The 16,791-nt window shown below is 46.0% G+C and overlaps 1 protein-coding gene across 1 annotated transcript in view; it reads left to right on the forward strand.

The window, feature by feature from the left end:
- The first annotated feature begins 907 nt into the window (after positions 1-907).
- CCDC92B (coiled-coil domain containing 92B) overlaps positions 908-16,791 on the forward strand; it is a 171,142-nt gene continuing 155,258 nt past the window's right edge. The window contains exon 1 of the mRNA XM_069227012.1: positions 908-1,239. The gene's annotated coding sequence lies outside the window, so the exon portion shown is untranslated. The remainder of the gene's footprint in view (positions 1,240-16,791) is intronic.

Below are 16,791 nucleotides of genomic sequence, written 5' to 3' on the forward strand. Positions count from 1 at the left end.
CATATATATAAGCACCCTGCACCGCTGATGCATCACTTTTCGTGACGCACTGGCTACGCAGGCTGCTGAGACATATCTATAAGGCCATGCAAAGGCAATCTGCGTGGCCTTACATGGCCTTATAGTTATGGAGAAAGCGTTGCCTTACTTTGCGCCAGGGAGGCGTTTCCATGGGTGCTGCGTGGGTGTTCCCTCGCAACACCTGGGATTTTGAAACATTCTGAGATTTACAAGGTGTTGTAAACCTGAGAATGCGTCAAAAAGCCTACGCCCCCACAGGTGTGGCGTAAGAGTAGCGCAACGGGGAGAAATAACATTATTTCTCCCCGCTTTTTCCTCTATGTCAGAAAGGGGGAATCGCCTCTATTGATTGTTTTTGTGCATGAAAGTGTCCCTTCCTGCTCAAAAACCATCATCACCACAACGCAGACACCCTTGCACCATGGTGGAATGGTGCCCACGTTGGCGCGCGGGAGCAATTTGTGCGCCAGCACAGGGTGAGAGGGCAGAAATGCCCTGAATCTTGCAGATAGGGAGCATTTCTGCCTTTTTCCGCCACTCTGCGCCATGGGCCTCGTAAACATGGCCCTCAGTGTCCGCGCAGCCCTGGGACGGCGGGGAGGAGGGGTATTTCAGCACCGTGGCCAGCTCCGCACCTCTGTGGCTGGAAGAGAGAGGAAGGACCGCCGCAGGTCCCCGCAGGGCTCTCCTCCTCTCCATCCCGGTCTCCAGGGGCACCCGGCCCTCCCCACCTCCCGCCCCCAGCACTTAGCAGGGGCGGGGGGCACTGCTGAAGCAGAGGCTCGGGGGTGGGCCAATGATGATTTCATCATCTGAGGCGGCCCCTCCCGGAGCCCCCTCTGATGTCACCGCTTCCGGTCACGTTGCTCTGTGTTTATGCCTCGGTCCTGCTCTTGCAGGAGTCTGCATGAGCCGTCCCCGAAGCGGGGCCTCCAGCTGCGCCCCGTCTCCATTGGCCCCGCTGCCGCACCCCACTTGCAGCTTGGAGGGGTGCCCCCTGGATTTACCCTCTGAGGGATCTGTACCACAACCGAGGGGCTCACCTTCACTGCGGGACCCCGCATCCTCCGCATCACCCCCGGACGCCCCTCTGCCAGGGGCCGGAGGAGCTCTCCCACCCCCGAGGACTGCGCCCTTGGCACCAAGATGCTGCCGTTGTGCCTCCGGCCGGGCACCAGGGGATGCGCCCCGACCAGCTGCCAGGGCTCGCGCTCACAGGTAAGGGCAGCGGCTGCGCGCCCCCGAGACACTGTCTGATGGGCACCCCCTGCTGCAGCAGCCTCGGGATAACACTGGGCACGTTGGGGCACGACGGGCACGGCTCCTCCGAAGGGCACCTATGTTTACAGCAGTGCGGGGTCACGAGGGGGCATGGCCAGGGCTTTAAGTGGGCCGGGTCCTGCCGGTGCTGAAAAGCAAGTGCTGAGACGGGTGCCAATCGGGCTCTCAATATTTGCCCTCAGAGTGGGGAAAAAATATTACCTCAGCAGCACGAACAGCCACCGGCCTTTGATGCAGGTGTAAAAAGACTTGTTCTACGTATTTAACAGACGCACCATTTCAGGACTGAAACATTTTCAATATTGTATACAACTTATGCAACTAACAACCACTGGCAAAGCCAAACGTCGTGACTTGCTGTACACGTAATGTTATCTTACTTGTTGTGTTATATATCTGGATGAGGTAAGAGAAAGAACAAACAAATGTCAGTGGGCGGCACACTGTGCTCAGTAGAGACTTTTAGTATAGGTGTTTTTAAGCCACGCCCTCAATTATATCGACCACGCCCCCTAGAGTGACCCCCCACCCCAGTTTTTTCATCCCACTTAAAGCCCCCGGCATGGCTGCTCTCGCGCAGGCTTCTCCAAGGAGCTCGTGCCCCCCGGTAGCGCCCCCGTTACCCAGAAGTAACTCTCCTTACACAGCCCACCCTCGTAAAGCAGAAGCTTTTCTTTGGTTGCATTAATAAATGTATCCCAGAGCTGAAAACTGTGTATGAGACGACGATGTATATGCACTTTCAGAACTCATTAGCTGATGTTTGGAGAAAAATGATGGCGTTTTCATAATATAATCATAGCTGACATTTGAGTGTTAACTTATGTGGCGTTGGGGTAACTTTTTACAAATGTTATTGCCTTGCCGCCAGGGACACTGCAGGTGTGACTGTTATGCATTACTCATGTACAGGCACTCCGAATTTACAAAGCTTTTTTTTTTTTTGTACATTTTGTCTGACGACAGTGCCTGATGCACGGTGGTGATCACTGCTGGTAATTTTGCATAAGGCGGCCAGTAATGTCAAATTGCACTGATATTAGTGGCTCAGATTGATTTTCCTTGAACATAAATGGCTGTTTAGAAGATGACAGGGCCTGGCTGGCCTGGAGCAGTGTGGGGCATGGATGTCTACGGTAGGGGGGCGGATGTCTAGAGCACAATGGGTCATTGCGGGTCTAGAGCAGGACGGGGCATGGGCACTGACCGTAGGAAGGGACGTGGCTGGTGTAGAGCATGCCAGGGCATGACCTGTGAAGAGCAGGATGAAGCACAGCTGTCTAGAAGATTATGGGGCATGATTGGTCTAGAGCACGAAGGGGCATGGAACCATGAAGGAACTTGGCTGGCTGGTCTAAAGCACGGAGGGGCTTGGCTGGTCTGGGACAGGAGGGGTATGTATGTTTAGAACAGTGTGGGGGCATATATGACTAGAGCACGATGGGGTATGCCTGGTCTCGAGCTGGATGGGACATGGTTATCTACAGCAGGATAGGACATGGTTATCTACCGCAGGATGGAGTATGGCTGGTCTAGAGCAGTATCTGCCATGCCTGGTCTGTAGCCGAATGGACATTGGATGTTCTATAACAGGATAAGGCGCAGCTGTCTGGAGCACTGTGGGTGCATACATGTAAAGAACAGGATGGAGTATGGCTGGTTTGGAGAAAGATGGGTCATGGTTGGCCTAAACCAGGAGGAGTTATGGCTGGATTAAAACAGGATAGAGCTTGGCTGGACTAGAGCAGGATGGGTCATAGCTGGACTGAAGCAGAATGGTCATTGCTGGTTTAGAGCAGTGTGGGCCCTTGCTAGGTTAGGGTAGGATGGTCATTGCTGGTTTAGAGAAGGGTGGGTCATGGCTGGACTAGAGCAGGATGGGTCATAGCTGGTATAGAGCTGGATGGTCATTGGTGGTTTAGAGCAGTGTGGGTCCTTGCTGGGTTAGGGTAGGATGGTCATTGCTGGTTTAGAGAAGGGTGGGTCGTGGCTGGACTAGAGCAGGATGGGTCATAGCTGGTATAGAGCAGGATGGTCATTGGTGGTTTAGAGCAGTGTGGGTCCTTGCTGGGTTAGGGTAGGATGGTCATTGCTGGTTTAGAGAAGGGTGGGTCATGGCTGGACTAGAACAGGATGGTCATAGCTGGATTAGAGCAGGATTGGCCATTCCTGATTTAGAGAAGTGTGGGTCGTTGCTTGTTGGTAGCTGGTTGGCCATTGCCAGGTTTAGAGCAGGATGGTCATCCCCGGCTTAGAGCAGTGTGGGTCGTGGATTTGACTAGAGCACGACAGGGCATGGCTGACAGGATCACTGAAGAGCGTGACTTGGATTCGCCGTGCTGGGAGCATAGGTGGGTATGAGTCGGATAGAATTATTTCTGGGTTGGAGCGCAGTGAGGGCAGATCGGACCAGGCTGGGGGTCATTGCTGGCATAGGACAGAATTACAGGGCATAGATGGCCAATTCATGATGTAGTCACAGCTGGACCAAGGAGGGGGGGATGAGGGTATGTGTGGGCAGTGGTCAGCAGGGGAGTGGGAGTTGTCTGGGCTAGAGCAGGGCAGGCATCATGTGTGAGACAGGGTAAGAAGAGAGTGCTACTGGACTAGGGCATATGGGGCAGTGTAGGGGCATGACTGAAATGATGCAGGATAGGGGAAATGCATGTGATAGGGCAAGAAGAAAGGCATGGCTGGGCTAGGGTTTGTTGGGAGCATGGTTAGTGTGAAGCGGGATGCTGCCATGGATGGAACAGACAATGGCAGGTTCTTGACAGACCCAGGACAGGGTGGCGCATGGCCCGTCTTAGACTGGGTGGGCAGTGGCTAACAGGAGCAAGGTGGATGCATGACCGAGCTCTTGCAGTATGTATGAAATGGATGGGCCTTGGATGTGGGGGCATCCTTGGTTTAGGGCACTGTTGGCACAACCAGACCAAATGGAGACAGGGAGTGTGGGTCGGATGGGACATGATGGCTAGATGGATCACACCGAAACTTTCCATGCACAAACTAGTCAAAAAGTAGCACTTTTTTGGAATGTTTCGTTAAAAGGGGGCCAAAGGTATTAGCAACCCAAAAAATGCATTTCCTATGGAAACAAAATCCTAACCATAACTACCCAGTGGAAACCGCCAATATGCATATATATTTTTATCCTGCTCTGTGAAAAACATCAGGCTGGTGTACCAGCTGAAGCTGTATCTAGGCCAGAACTAAAAAAAACACGGTTCGCAACACTCTCGACACATTCCTGATGGAAGCACATTGTTACAAACCGAAAGAGAGGCTGCAGCAACGGACAGGCCTAGAGGGGCACCTCCATATTTTTGTCGCCCTCCTTCACAAATCAATCTCCCAGCCTGTGCCAGTACAGTCATCATAGTACCCACTGCCAGCTTTAGGGTGGCGCCATTTGCAACGGGCTGTGGTGAGACAAGCTGAGCCTGTAGAGATCTTTGTGTGTCCAGTATGTTTAGGTATAATAATGATACGATAACTCTGGTGTTTAATGCTCTTAATGGAGAGAGCTATGGTTTGTCTAGGCACAGTTTTGATTTATAAATAGAGTAGCATGGCGGTCAGTGTCCCTTCTGCAAAGCTCAAAGTGTAACATGCAGATCACAGATTTGAATTTTATGTGGATAGATCAGTGGGTTGTTGCTTTCATCTTAGAGATCCTGTCGTTACCTGTAGTTTGTAAGGTACAATCCTTATTAGCTCAGTGACTTATAAACTGGCATCAAAGAGCTGCATGCAAACTCCGAGGCACAGGTTTAGTACCTTATTTATTTCCTCAAAGTTTTGTTATTCTAAAGCCACTAGAAAGGGGTTATCTGAGAAGAAATACATTCTTATTGCTATAGACAACCCCAGCCACTGTGTTCTATTTTAAACCCTGAGTTTATGGGGCAGGTTTCCCACTTCAGTCAGTTATATTCTGGTGACCTGTGTCATGTCACCAGTGCCCTGTTAGAGATGCGGTCTACAGTGAACTGGAGTCCAGGGCCCAATCTGTCTTCGTTATTGGAGGGAATTGATGGAGATATTGGGTCAGTTCCCTCTACTGTGTCCAAAACATACCTTTCCCTTAAGGGACTGTATCTTAGGATGTCCAGGTAACCAGCAAGATTTTGTGGTGGTGGAGCACACATATGATCGGGTGCACCCACATTTCCTGATGGCACCTAGTCACAGCTGGGAACTGGTCAGTTTATGGTTAGGTTAGACTATGACTTCAACCAGCAATATTTCCAGAGCTTTATGCATTAGAAAGATGGTTGAAACAACCCCCTCGAGCAAGCAAAACCAGAACCAATGCTGGGGGAATGAAATCTGGCTGTAAGGATATCAGTAATAATAATAATAATCATCAAACTTTTGTGACTTCTCAGAATATTACGATTTTGTTTGTTTTTATTAAGGCGTCCTTTAGTGCTTAAATAGCACCCGATCACTACAGAGCGCTGGACTTTACAGGGATGGTTTAATATCTACTAAGGAAATAAAGGAAGGACAAGGAGGAGCTTACTAACAAGGAAGAGAAGAGAAGGAAGGAAACAGACTCGATGGTTAAAGCCCACCCAGAGGTAGTACACGTGCAGCACAAGTTTGGAGGTAGATATGTCAATAGCTGTGCTTTAAGTTCAGAATCCGTCTTCCTCAAATCTACTTTCATGTTATTGTTACTGGGGCCAGGCCCCCCAAAACACATACTTCCGGTTACAGCATTGCTTTTCAAATACATTTAAAGTGCATAGGACCACAGCTGCTGTTTCCAAGCGCTGTAAATACAATTCCACAGAAAGTTTGCACTGATGCGAAAAACAACTCCTCAGTGTCCACCATCTTGCTACTGGTCTATCAAGGAACGGTGCAAACAGAATTTGCTTCGCTTACATTAGGGAAAAATGGAGAGAATAGATTATGAAATCATATGTAAGAAGTGTAATGATTATACATAATTTTAAGTGGGTCATTTAGATTTTTTTATAAGAAAATAAGAACTCTGGTTTTGTACCATTTTTCCCATGCATGTAAAAAAAAAAAACAGGGCAGTCGTTTTAACATAAATGTAGACCTCATATCATATCAATGTATTTTATCCACTTTCCACGTGAGAAGGAAAAGTAGTTCGAAATTAGTTTTTCCAATGGTTTGCCCTGGTGCAAACTCCAGATTATCCTTTCTGTATTACACAAGCATTAATAGCGGTGCAACTGGATGCGCACTCCTTTATTTCTTGTTGCAACAAGTGCAAAGTTCTCGGATATGGTTAAAAGTGTTACTTTTACTCATTCAATGGCACTTTCATTCATTGTTTTGGGAACGAAAGGCAGAGCTGACCTTCTCGGGATTCGAACTCATGGCTCCGGCATACGTTAGATATCAGCAGCGAATACTCAATGTATTCCCTGAATCATCTTGCCTGCTTCCATGGACTAGTTCTGGGTGAAGTAAGTTAAAATGAAACCTTGCATTCTGCAAAGAACAGTCTTCCAGAAAAGGAGAGATGCCGTCATTTCCGGATGATGGTCAGACTCCCTGACCCAGATTTATAAAAATTTGCACCGCGCTGTGTGGCACTCTGTCGTGCTGTGATGTGTGAAGGGTAAACAGTTGCTTAGAGTTGCATTAGCAGAGTCCCAAGCCCATGGTGTCATTGCACCACTCTAAGAGTTCTGCTTCTGTTAAAAGTTGTGCGAGCTGTGGCTTGTCTAAGATTTGGGCAGTGGCGGCTGCTCCGTAAGGCCGGAGGAGCGTTGACCCCCACCCCCTGCCAGCAGCGGCAGCTACAAAACCTTTTAAACAAAACCATAATAAACTGTGTTTATTATGGTTTTGTTTAAAAGGGGGCGGGGCCACGGGGTGACGTGCACTGGGGGAGTGGTCAGCACTCCCCCCTCAGAGCGCATGTGTGTTTGGCCGGCCATCTCGGGCCAGCCAAACCCAAATGCGCACAGGGCTCTCTCTGGAGAGAGCCTGCACAGGCTCCCAGTCTGCCTGGGAGCGCCCAGCCAGGGCCTTCCCAGCCAATCCTGACGCTGCTTTGGGCAGTCCCTCCCCCCGCACCTCATTCCATGAGCTGCTACTGGATTTGGGACACCTTCCAGTGCACATTTCCACTGGCAGGCAGCTGCGCACATAACTATAGAGTGATCTTTGCCTCTGCCCAGAGCGGTTCTCTCTCACTTCATGCTACCTGCTGTTCGGTGCCTCTGTACCTCCATTGCAATGCGTGAGGGACTATCTACGTCTCAAAAGTGCACTGAATCATCACACCTTCAATTCTTTATCTCATAGATGTATTGTGCATAGAAAGCAATCATTTTTGTTTTGTTCTTTCACTGCAGCAGGCTGTTTAATCTATTTTAATCAGAGCTCCAAATGCAAGTCAGATGTATTGGTCATTGTAAGAGTGGAGAATTATCTGCCGCTGGATAATTTTCCTGTAGAAGAACATTTCCAACAGATATTCTATGGCGGAAATTAATCCGCTGAGGATCCCCCCCACACTGAAAACCCTCCAGCAGATTTAGCACTTCTTCCACAAAACACAGAACTTTCCATTACCACTCAACTCTAAATCAGGACCTTCTGGACTAAGGCCTTATTTGGGTTTCGTCGGATGGGTTACTCTGTCACAATAGTGACAGATATCTCGTCCGCCCCAATATAAATCACATAGGAGATAATTGGATTTATATTTTGACCGATGGGATATCCGTCACAGTTGTGACAGAGTAACCCGTCCGCCAAATGTAAATCAGGCCCTTAGTATTGCACTTTAAAAGGACCTCATTGAGTATTTCAGTGGATTTATATTTTGGTGGGCGGGATATCCATCACCATTGAGACGGGATAAGCCTTCCCCCGAAATCAGGCCCTAAGTATCGAATTTTAAAAGGACCTCATTGGGTGTTTCGGCAGGAAAGATGCTAGTTTAAAGTTTTATCTCAATTAAAATAATATATTTAGTAATGGTTTAACAAATCATTTAAATTTTAAAACAATATGGAGCAATGTAACATTTTTATTTTAGGAAAAAACGTGTAATTCTAACTTAATCATACACTATGTATATCAATCTGTACGCTGACTTCAGATATTGATTTTAGAGGTTAATATAAAATAATGGCAATGTTCCATAAAAATGCTTTCTGAAATAAAGAAAGCAATGCTTCGTCACCCTTTGTTATAAAATTGAAAATACCTTGAGTACGGCCTCAACCACCAACTGTATAACTTACATAATAAAATATAAAATTACATTTTTGACTACCAGGCCTTGTCTTCCACATCTGCAGGCAAAAGACAGCCAAGATTTTTGTGGATTCGGCACTACGAAGGCTAGACACTAGAGGTTGTCTTACATTTTTATGTTTTTCTGCGAAAGTGATGACAGGATAAAGCCTAGTTTATTGGTGGAAAACTCCAAAATATCAAACATTCAACATAAAAATGCATACAATGAAAAGAGGAAAATATATAAAACAATGTACAAAAAAAGCAAAATACACAGCTATTTCACATCTAAATAAGATTTTTTCAGCACCTGAGATCAAGTTACAGGCGCCTCCACCTTGGTACCCCCAATGTAGGATCTGTTGCAGGGTGTCTCAATCTGGGTAGAAATGCTAGGCCAATTCTCAAGCCCCTCCTCAAGCCTGAAACACAATCCAGTGTGGCTAATCGATTATCAATATTTATTGCTCTGCTTTGTACTGCTTGAAGCTTGGCAGTGGCTGACTGTAGTGCGTTCAGACAGATTGTCACACAGTATCCAAGCCTAACAAACACAAAAACATGCACTTGGGCTAGTCAATGCTGTAGGCACAGAACAGGAGAGGTCCTAGATCGTTGCAAAGATGGTAAATTGTCTTAACACTGGATGGCACCTGCGAGGTCAAATGCATTTCCAATTTGAAAATACCCCTCAGGTTCCAAATTGCAGAGACAAGCAAGGGAAGAGACCCTGGAAGGTCTCATGGGAGTTGTAAGACCGAATTCAAAAACTTTGGTCGTCCCAGCTTAAAGGCATTGGCACTTTTTCGACATCCAGGCAATTAATGTTTTCTAAGCGATAGTGACTGCTATCTGCAGCCTGTTGGTTAGGCCCAAAAGGTTTTAGGTGCCATTGATGTCTTTGACCCCGCAGACCATAGGCCACCAATATATAGGGGCGTGGCTTAGTCTGGAAGATTGGGGGGTGAACTTCAGATTTGCTGACAATCAGGGTGGTATGTAATGTTTAACTACATTATACGACAAGCAGGGCACATGAGACGGCCTAAGGGGAGGTGGACAGGGAGAGGAATGTGGTTTGGTAGGTGTAGTAACAGAACAAACAAAATATTCTGTAAAATAGCCAATATTTTTGAAGACTTTCAAACAGAGTGTGTGTGCGTTTTCTGTCTGAGTGTATGTAAACATTCCTGCTGAAATCCGTCAGACATCTCACAATACCCAACTGAATGCACCTTTACCCAACTATTTATAAGAAAAAAAAAATATTTATTGAGTGTAACACTCAAAGACCCCTGAAGCTACGGCCCTGCCAATATTAACAGCCCAAAGCACCACATAGGTGTTAACAAGCAGCAGAGATTGAATCAAACCTTGAGGTCCTCTTCATTTCAAAAGATGTTTTGAACTAAATTGTAAAGATATTAACCTCTCTAAAGGCCCATTATCCCGTCACCCCACATCTAACATGTGTTCCAGGCAGTCAAGAAGGAGGCCACTGACAAATCAAAGATCAGAGCAGCTTTTTGTTTGCAAGCCAGGAGCTCCAGAAATTTTTTGTAGAGACCCAGGATGGTGATCTCCCTTCCCCTAACAGGCCTAATGCCTGGTTGTTAAAGCGGGAATAAATGACAGTTTTTTTGCTTTTTAAAAATAAATTCACAAGAATGGAACTTGGCTTGAGGCTCTCAGTTTAAAGAATCAGAATGCTGGATCGTTCCGGTTGAGTACCGACGTATAATGAATAGGGTAGGAGCTAGGTCTTTTCTGAGGGTGGTATAAAATAATGGAGTCAGCCTGAATGACTTTTATTTAAGAATTTTTAAGGTCGAGTTAAAATGCACTAATCCCATAATGGAAAATGCCTTCCCGATCCTCAAAATTTGTTTCATCCAAGTCCATCAGAGTGAACCATCAGGACAGCTAATAAGAGCCTTGGATGAGTACCTTGATCCAGGGTGGAACTATTAAAACAATACTCCTTTTCAGCATGGATCTGAAGTTCTGAAAATCACTAACCCAGGAAACAAAATGGATTCTGATGTTTTTGGAACCTGGAATGCTATTATATGAATGATGCAGCCCCCACCTGTAAGGGTCTGGTCCTTTTTAGTTGAACGTTATCCAATGTTCAGCTGTGGAGGGAGGAAAGGGATGAAGCCACATTTTAGTTTAAGCAAGCAGCTAAAGCCTGGAGTCTTACACTCACAAAGAATGTTCTCACGTTGCTGGTGAGTGTGAACGTGAGGAAGACGGCCCTGTCAGCAAGCTGAGATTGTTTATTTATTATTACCTTAACCCACAATCAAAAACTTTAAAGGCAGTTGAACTGTACAAGGTGGCAAACAGCAGTGACAGTCCTCTTTTGAGGACCTCTAAAAAGAGTGAAGCAAGTGGCAGGGGTTTTATTATTACTAAGTTGAAAAGATGAAACAACATGACTGCATTGACCAGAATACAATGGGATGTGTGTATATATATGTATATATGTGTGTATATATATATATATATATATATATATATATATATATATATATATATATATATATATATATATATCAAGGATCTTCAGTGAAAAGACGTTCAATGCTCCTGTGTACTGTTGGGTACAGGCGTGAGTGCATAACATTGTTCACGCTTTCCGGCATGTCCACTTCACTCTCGGGTCACATTGGGTTTTTGCAGTTTCAAGATTATACAGGCTGAGCATGACTCTTGTCCCAGAAGTGTTGTGGATTTGGCTTCTCCAATACTTGTTGGCAAGTTCAAAATCCAGTAGGGCAATGGAAATCAGGAGAGTCCCAGGATCCATAGTTGGTACAAAGTCAGTGCACCCCGGTTAGACTCTATAGAGGAAAAAGCTGGACATTTATTGATGCAGCCTATAAATTGTCCCACATTTAAGATTTACTCAGTTTTACTACAAAGTTAATTCAGCAGTTTCAGAGAGAGTACATTTAGGCACTTAAATACTCTCAGGAACATCAACACAGTGCTCATTACTTGTGGTCAGGGCAAAAGAGGTTTGGTCAAGGGGTCTAATCAAGGTCTACAGACATAAAGGTGAGGAACATTTATAGCTTTTTACATTTCGGTATTCAGAACATTTTAGATCTTGAATATTGATTTCACAAATTTAATATTGAATGCAGATTTAAGTAAATGTTCTATACTTCTAAGATGCAGTGGTAACGGTGAGTGTTTTGTTGTGTATTTTCCAAACCAAAATGGGGTCCAGATAGTGAGAATAACAATTCAACTGAGAACAAACTAGAATGTGGCTGCCATCTGAGAACTCTAGTAGATCAAGGCGCTTCCTAGAAACCTTGTTTCCCAATGGCTGTGTTTTGTCTTCTCCTGTCTCTCTCAGTTTCAAGACTGAATTGTGCATTGATCTTCTCTGGAATATCCTCTTTGTAGTATCAGCTGAACTTCCTCAGTGGATCTGTTTGTTGTTAAAGTGCCACCATCTGTGTTTGCATGGACTTGGACTTTTCCCCAAAGGTAGTAATGTTTCATGACTGACTTTATTGAACTAAAGGTACCCTTTTGTCTGTGGAGTGGCGATCTCCCACTTCTTCTCATGAAGACTTCGAATCATGTACTTGATTTGGATTTCTGAACGTATTATAAAATGCATTTGATATTACTCAAGCTAGTTAAGGGTTTAGGTATGGCATGGAAATATTAACACATCTCAGACGAGTTAGACCTTAGACTAACATTTCTTATTATCAGTCGCAGGCGAACACTTCATACTCACACGGACACATAGCTGCAAGGTGCTACCCAGCTCTACAAGGTTTATCACACACAGTCATTTAGCCAGTGTGATATAGTCGATTGCAGAAGACCATGTGGTAAACGTTTTTTTTATTCTCTTCAAAACTGAAATGCAACTCTATACCACATCCAAGAGAGGATGCTGTACTGTGTCTAAGTTCCCTTTTCCCCCGTGCACACGGGAGTTGCTTCTTAGCCTCCTCAGAGTACAAAGTGGGGCAGACGGAACAGCATCGAAGTACAGCCACACCAGCAGTGGACACCCTGAGTCCTCTAAACACCCATAAAGTTACCATCCTTGAATTCTAACTTGGCAGTGGAGTTTATGTGAGCACAAGAGCACAGCTCATCTTTCTTGTACTCTGTTCTCTGCTTCAAAGGCAAACTCACAGAATCAGTGAAAACGGAGGGTCCACAAACCAGACTGGAGACATTAGGGCTACCTGGGTCTCTACTTGGTCCCACTGGTGCTGTCATCGGTAGGGCTGGCAGGGGCAATGGGTGGTGCAGGCCGCAGGGGCCTCCTGATGCTTACAGTTTTACAGATTAAGCACTGTTTTAAAGGACAGTTACTCAGGTGGTGGAACTACTTTCGCTGACGAATCCTCCATCAGTTATCCATTTTGTGGCACTTCCACAGGTGGCATTACCGGTGACACTGTTTGCTGGTGAAGGTGACACTGGTTGCTCTGCTTTAGGAGGTGGTTACTTTGAGGCCTTGTTGTCAGTAGATGTTGCTTGTGCATTATTGCTTTTAGTGGCAATAACAGTGACAATACTTTCAGTGGGGGATTGTCAGGTGGCATTGACTTCAGTGGGAATGATTAAATGACACTGTTACAGTTAGGTGGCACCGCACTCGGTGGTGGTTCATTGCTTTCAGCAGGAGTTCGTGGAAGGTCAGATTACAGTGGCTGTTATGTGTGGCTCTGATTTCACTGGTGGCTGCATGACTTCGTAGATGGCTGTGATTTCAGTGGTGGATCATCAGGTGACATTTACTTAGTGGCAGTGCTGTCAGTGATCATTCCCCGGGTGGCATAGCTTTCAGCAGAAGCTCCCCAAATGGTACTAACTGATCATCAGCATGCACTTAAATGGTGGAGTATGAATTGCAGGTAGCATGACACACCACAGAATGCCATGTACACACACATACCATGCACCTCTCCTGTATCAGATCACATAAAGGCAGAACTCGGACCACACACCCAACACTGCCCAAATATGCAATTCACTGACTGCTAGAGTACCCAAGAGCAGAGTGCTGCACCTGAAACCTACCACACATATGCATCTGTTGGGCAATAGTGCATGTGTAAATGTCCATTAAAACAGTGCTTAATTTGTTATTTCACCTTTCCATCCAGCTGCTGATATCCATTATTTCACCTTTACCTTCTGTCATCCATTAATTTTTTCAGCCATCATTCAACCTTCCCCTATTCCATCCGTCCATCCAATCTGTGATCCATCCACCCATCCATCCACTCTGCCTTCCATTGGTCTATCCAGCCAGACATCCTGCCATCAATCCAGCGACTTTGTCATCCATCCTTTATCTGTCTACTCTGCCATCCAGACATCTACTCATCCATCCACACTGCCACCCATCCAACCATTCATACACTCTGCCACCCACCCATTCTTCTATCCATTCATCCATTCCATCTACCATCCATCCATCCACTTTGCCATCCATCCATCCATTCATCACTCTTCTCTGCTTGCCTTCCACCTACTTTGCCATCCTTCCACTCTGCCATCCATCATGCCATTTATCCATTGTGTCATCCATCCATCCTGCCACCCATCCATTTGTCCAACCAATCTCCCATCCATTTGATTGTCTTTTTACGCACTCATCCATCCCTTTTCTCTGCCATGTTTTTACCTGTCCATCCCTCTTTCCATCCATCCTTTTACTCTTCCATCCTTTCACCTATCTACCCACCTATCCATTTACTCACTCATCCATCCATCCCTTTACTCTGCCATCCTTTCAACTATCCATCCACCTGTCCATTCACTCATCTTTTCACCCACTCATCCATCTAGCCATTTATTCATTCATCCACTCATTCACCCACTCTTACATACATTCTTTCACCTTTCCTTCCATTCAATATTCCTTCCATCTTTCCCTCTCCTATATACCCATCTTTCGTTCTCCCTCGCTCCTGCTCGCGCTTCCATTGAGCTGTATTCGTGTATAGCAGTATTGATCAACTTTTGCCTGCCGAGTTGCAGACAGAATAGGCCCATTAAGAACCCCACCCTGCTGAAGCTGCTAAAGTGGGGGTTCACGACGCCCCTGCCAGACAAAGTGCAATATATGTGACAAGTAACAACAACAGCTATGCAGAGCAACATCATAGCACAATCAACACTTCTAGAGGCCAGTGCGCTAGGTCACAAGTCCTGGGTTCTCGTGCCTCGTATGTATGTATATGTATGTATATGGGCATTTATATAGCGCGTTCCGGCCTTGGCATCAAAGCGCTTGAGGACATAAAGGATAAGAAGACGACTGAAGGCCAATAGCCCTACCGAGGGAACAGCCAGGTTTTCACCCTCTTCCTAAACATCGGGACGTTTGTTCTTTTCTGATATCAAGCGGTAAAACATTCCAGTATCTGGCAGCCGCCACTGTGAACGCTTTATCTCCCCACCTAATTCTGCGCGTCCTGCAGACCTGGATCAGAAAAGACTTCTCCGATCTTAGGACGTGTCCTGGACGATACCACCTGAGTCTGTCCATCAGGTGTTCTACACCATCCCCATATAGTGCTTTAAAGGTAAGGCAGAGAGATTTAAAAATAATCCCCTTGCCCACCGGAAGCCAGTGAAGACACTTTAGGCTAAGGGAAGCTGACGCTAAACGTGGAAGTGCCAGAATCATATGAGCTGCATTATTCTGAATTAGTTGCAGTTTCGTCAGAGTGCACTCATCAATATCCAACAACAATTAGTTGCAATAGTCCACTCTTGACATGATCAGTGCCAACATAACCGTGATTCTTTCCTCCTGCTTCAGAAACGGTAGGATTTTCCTCAGGATTTCCAGTGTCCAATAGCAAGACTTCACTAAGGCATTAACCTGCGGTTTAAAGCTTAATGCTTCATCAAAGATCACTCCTAGGTTTCTAGTTGCTCCGCACGGGACTGGTAGTTGCCCACAGTCATCCGGCCACCATCGCGGACCCCACAGATCCTTACTGCAACCATACAAGACAATCTCCGTCTTGTTGGTATTAAGCTTAAGCCAATTCTGTCTCATCCACTGATCAATATCCTTCATGCAGCTATTAAACTGCTCTGCCACTTCCTCCCAGTTGCTCCTAGACATGGGAATGATAATCTGGGTGTCATCAGCACAGGAGGATGGCGTAAAACCATACGATCGAATAAGTCTTGCCAGGGGGGCCACTTATACATTAAAAAGCATAGGACTCAGCGCCGAGCCCTGGGGGACCCCACATGGCAAATGGAAGGCCGGAGCTTTAAAACCCTCCCAGCTAACAATATTAGATCTGTCCCTTAAAAAGGACTCCAGGATTTTAAGCGCGGCATGCCTTATTCCAGCATTGTAAAGGCGAGATACCAAGATATCAGGCGAGATGGTGTTGAATGCCTCAGAGAGATCCAATAGCACAAGAACTGCGCCCTTGTGGCAAGTAGACAGTCCTTGTAACAAGTACCTTTGTTGTCCTACTGGAGACAGGTACTCCTCTAAGCTCACTGAATTTTGTATCTCTTTTTGGGCTTTGCATTTCAGGGGGCAGTGGCAAGGTCGGACCGGTGTACATGGTAATGTGGCCTCTCCCGAAGGGCTGGTCTGGTAGTTCAATGAGTGAACCATGTTTTTAGCAAGTTGTGGGCCTGCTTTGTAGGCAGGTGAGCTGGTCTTTACTGTTGACTTCCCTGCTATTATCATAAGCATTGCCTGCGAAAGACACACATGCCTGCAGATTCCCGTATGTTGCAAAATACACATAGGGGGTTATTACAACTTTGGAGGAGGTGTTAATCCGTCCCAAAAGTGACGGTAAAGTGACGGATATACCACCAGCCGTATTACGAGTCCATTATATCCTATGGAACTCGTAATACAGCTGGTGGTATATCCGTCACTTTTGGGACGGATTAACACCTCCTCCAAAGTTGTAATAACCCCCATAGTCTTTACAAATACAAAATTGGCCAGATTTGCACATTTGGGATACTTTTTAGCTATCTGGTTGGCTAATGGAGCCACTTCTGTTTTCGTGTCTGGGTAGCAGGTGTATAATACACTGTCCGGTCAGTGTTTTATCTCTATATAAAGAAATAAGACTGAGACTTCTGTTAAGTTCTGTGTCTTCGTGGTCATGCTTTCTGTTGCACTACAATACTCTTAAACTCAGCTTTGCAGTGCAGCATGTAGTGTCCTGCTGGACACATTCTAGTGCTGGGGGCCCT

This window comes from Pleurodeles waltl, chromosome 3_2 (assembly GCF_031143425.1).
Source record: "Pleurodeles waltl isolate 20211129_DDA chromosome 3_2, aPleWal1.hap1.20221129, whole genome shotgun sequence".
NCBI lineage: Eukaryota > Metazoa > Chordata > Amphibia > Caudata > Salamandridae > Pleurodeles > Pleurodeles waltl.